The sequence below is a fragment of the Saccostrea cucullata genome, unplaced genomic scaffold (genome assembly GCF_032062105.1).
Source record: "Saccostrea cucullata isolate Sc308-1 unplaced genomic scaffold, CSIRO_AGI_Scuc_v1 ctg1375, whole genome shotgun sequence".
NCBI lineage: Eukaryota > Metazoa > Mollusca > Bivalvia > Ostreida > Ostreidae > Saccostrea > Saccostrea cuccullata.
In genome coordinates, this window is record NW_026926358.1 from 4,769 (window position 1) to 9,206 (window position 4,438).

A 4,438-nucleotide genomic window follows, 5' to 3' on the forward strand; every position below is an offset into this window, starting at 1 on the left:
AGCATTTGTAAGAACAACGTCATAAAATATCGCGACGTCACGCTTGACGTTGTGAATATCGATCCGGTATACAGAGCAAAAAAAAAAAATTATACGGATTTTAAGAAAAAGGAAATTCACGTAACGCTTCTTTAAAATGACCAGTATCATAATAATTCAATAAAATAATTATTAGACATTTTTCCCTTTCAGTTTATTACGTCTAATGTTAGTGAAAATTCACGTAAAAGGCGTAAACCAACAATCAGTCCTTTATTTTCTTTTTTTTTAAAATTTTCTGTAAATGTTTATTTCTTACCGTTTCTTTTTCTTTTTTTTTTCATACGCGGATTCTCGCCGGAATTTGTAAAATAAAAGTGATCTTGTATTCCCCTCTGGAAAAGGCAGACTCGCCATCCCCGTTGAAATCGCAGATCTGTGATCTAAGTTTGTTTGAAAAGTCGTAGGTATGAAGATAATTCAGAAGGCAAGGACTACTAACACCCCCAACTCCCACCCCCGAAATATGTTTTTTACGCTTTGTATATATCCCTTTTCTTTAGAAAGTTCAGCAAGGCTATCAAATCAACAATAACTTCTTATGAATCAATTTCCGCCAAAAGTATTAATGCATTCAGTGTTTATATTGAAAATGATTTTGTTAAGTTTACAAAGAGGCAGCGAATAACCATAATAAATCTTAACTTGATTTTATTTTATGCTTATACGTATAAAGGATAGGGAAAAAAAGCATAATTAAAAGGAATTTTTAGAGGAGTAAATTGGGCGATAATTTAAACATTAATTTTATATGGCGAAATCAACAGGCAGATTTTATTTTGCTCTTAGACTTTCAATGTATACATGAAACATAAATTCTACTGTGTGAACATGGAAAGCAACGCATCGAATAAAATATGTACATGCAACTAACAACAACGCGTGCCGTTACTCACAGGCACTTGGAGTATCGACCCCCCCCCCCTTTCTGTTTTTCTGGAGGTTTTCCTATTTCGGATTTTTAATACGTATTGCATGTTATTAATGATATCACCCTTTTATCTCTTTATGTTGTTTTTAAATACATGTTTTTCGTTTAATCTTCACTTGCATGATCACTATCTAAAGCGTAGAGAATCATGGAATATGCAGACATCGATAAATTTGAAACACGCTCTTCTTCCTTTTCAGATTTCCATTTATATAATTCTTTATGTGTCTCCGATTAGTAAATATTTCGATTAAATCAACATGCACATATAGTGTTACGGCCATTTCGGTAACTAGACTTTTTAGGGTCATTTAAGTGTGATGTGACGTCATCGTTTTTGGGGCACAGTATTTTTTTGTGTAGAGCCCGTGTTATCATCGCAGAACGCGGCAGGGCTTGGTGCCGCAATTGTTACCAGTTTGCCATTTGCTAGTTTACTATGATATTTTCCAGTCTTTGTACTGATATTTATTTCACCGAAGGAAACTTCTAATTGGTGAGTTTTTCTATGTAAATCATTTAGCTGTATACACTGTATATTTGTCATCTCGGTAAATTTAGCAATTTTATGAACCTGGCTATCAAGTTATTGTTGAAAGTACTTGTGCACTATGTTGGAGTAATAATTATAATGCAATTAGTAAGTTAGGTACAATATTGACATACATATTGTAATTTCGCTGGATATGTGCACATTTATTACGTACGGGAGATAAATCTTTTTTCTGCCATGTTTTTCTAACATGATTTGTGTCAAGAAGAGTTATGCCTCTTTGTTTACATTTTGACGACAGTTTTTGTGTATTGAAGTATTTTCTAGAACATGCAAAAACATCATGATTATTTGCTAGGATGTGTTATCATGTATAACTTGCTTGAAATATCTTGTATTTGTAGTATTTTTTCTTTGTATTTTTTGTAGTAAATCGTCATCGTCATATTTTCCAAGTCATTTCCAAGTCATATTTCCAAGTCTACTTCTATGTCAACGTCATAAACGTCATTTCAACGTCATTTACGTCATTTCCATGTCAACTTCAACTTCAAGTCATATTTCCATGTCATTGTCATCGCCATATCTCATCATCCTCATAAATAAAATCATTGGACGCATTTACATGTTGTTTCCTGAATTTCCTGTCCCGAGTCAGTACATATAGGGTGGAGTTAAAATTCAAAAACTGGAAAAAGTTTACTCACTCCTGGCGTTAGAAAGTAAAAAATGGTAAGTAGGGAGGGGGTCATATCCTACGTGCCTGTGGTTATTTACAAGAGGTCAATGCCTCTCAAAAAATGTATATAATTTAGTTTATGTTTCATTAGTATTACCCTGGTAGTGCCTTAGCAGTTTTTAATTTGTCATCAACCTGTATATAGATTTGTCCGAGATTAGCACATACCGTTTCATAATTGAGTTTGACTTTCCATTGGTGAGCAGAGTTTTGACACTGTTTACGGAGATAAACGAAAACAAAGACATGCATGCCATATATGGTTGTGTAGATAAATTATAGTAGAAGACAATGGTTAATAGTTTGTAAGTGCATTTTCACTGAAAGTGTACACTAAAATGAGTGCATTTTTGAGGATGGGGTATCGAGTGTAATTCGGAGTTAGATAACCTGTTTTATAATTATACACATCTAATACATGTATTTGATATTTATAAATCATACATGATACAAAGGTTAAAATTTATTTCCGAAACAAGTACATGTGCTCTCAGAATAGACCCGAGAAGATGCGATTGATAACACATATATATAATGAAACGCTTTCTAAACTTTCAGTGATGGTCATTCAAATCGAATTGAGCCTTCATTATTTTTGATAACTTCAGCATGTTCTATGAATACTGTTTTACAAAACTACCTATTTCAACAAAAGTTATAGCTAGATAATGTACCGAATTTTTCCCTTTCTCACCGTGACGTTACAATCAGATGTGCACAAGAAAGTCGCCCAAATCATATAAATTGCGTACCCAGTTTTAATGACGTCAGCAAACCCGCGACCTACGTTAAGAAAAATAAACCGACGTTTTATATTTTGTATGATACTCAAGAGTCCCCTTTCAAATAAAGTTGCGTTATTGCTACACTTGCACGCGATTTTGTCTTTCGCTTGTTGCTTTCAAGTAAGCTACGTGTGATGCAAGCTTATATTGACGACAAGTAAATTCGACTTCTTTCAAACGCACAGTTAACGCTTAGGAAATTCTACGGTAAACCGGACACGCATGATTTGCACGTATTTGACATTTCTGTAATGATATCCATTGCTAAGTGTGTTGCTGAGGGTAAAAAACGGATTGTAAAATGCGCCTAATCAAATCAGATTTTAACCTTAAAGTATGATAAAAATAATATAACATGCGTGCAATTATGTGCCTACGGTTCGAAGGAGAATTCTAAAAACGTCACTTAGTTTAAATGAACCAGAATAAATTTGACGTCAATCAAAGTTAGTACCTGATGAAGCTTATCTAAATAAAATTGTGCGCGAGTTCACAAATAACACAATTTAAAATGAATATCTCTTTGAATATGAATATCGTATAAGTAGCAAAGGAAGAAATTTCCGCGCGTTGAAATCTGAAAATATTATAGGGTTATTGGACTTATATTATTTAACTTATATTGGTGAATATTGGCACCAGTTGGCTGTTCAAATGCACGAACTTCCGAGTGCATTTGAACAGCCAACGAGTGCCAATATTCACCAATATAAGTTCAATAACTCCTTTATTATATAGCTAAAACATTTCCATATAATTTATAACAATTATTTCACCTAAAATATCATAATAATAATTCTCAAATATTGGTATTTAACGTCTGTCATGTAAGCGTTTTATATTGCATCATTCTGATGACCCTACCGAGCGATATGATTTGCTTTTTTGGTTTTAAGGGGTGTAATGTATTCAATTTTTATTAAATAATTTCATTTTGTGTGAAAAATAAACACGTCTTCCCTAAATGCCACTTCATTACTTTAATTAAGCTCTGAGAATTTGACCAGGCGATCTTTTCTGTTTACAACGAGGCGTTCAATATTGAACGCTCGTATTCGGAATGTTTCGGGCATACTCGTATGCGTAATACAAAGTCAGCGTTCAATAAAACGTTAAGATATTGAACTCTAAAATTCTCTAGATTTTTGGTTGTTTTTTATTAGAGACTATTGATTAGCTTTATAATAATATAATATGATGTTATTCTTAAAAAATTAATTTGGTATCTTTTAATCCCATTTCTGATTTTTTTTCTGTTTAGTTTCTTCTATTTTTTTTCTCTCTCTCTTAACAATAATCTGGACCGTCAAGAAGATAGCAATTCACAAACACGCCAAATCAAATTCAGAAATTTAAACAAGGAAGGAAATAAAGCACAAATATTTTTTGTCATCTCACCCAATCAAAACTATTAGCCTCATTTGATTAACAGCAAAAAGATTAACAAAATC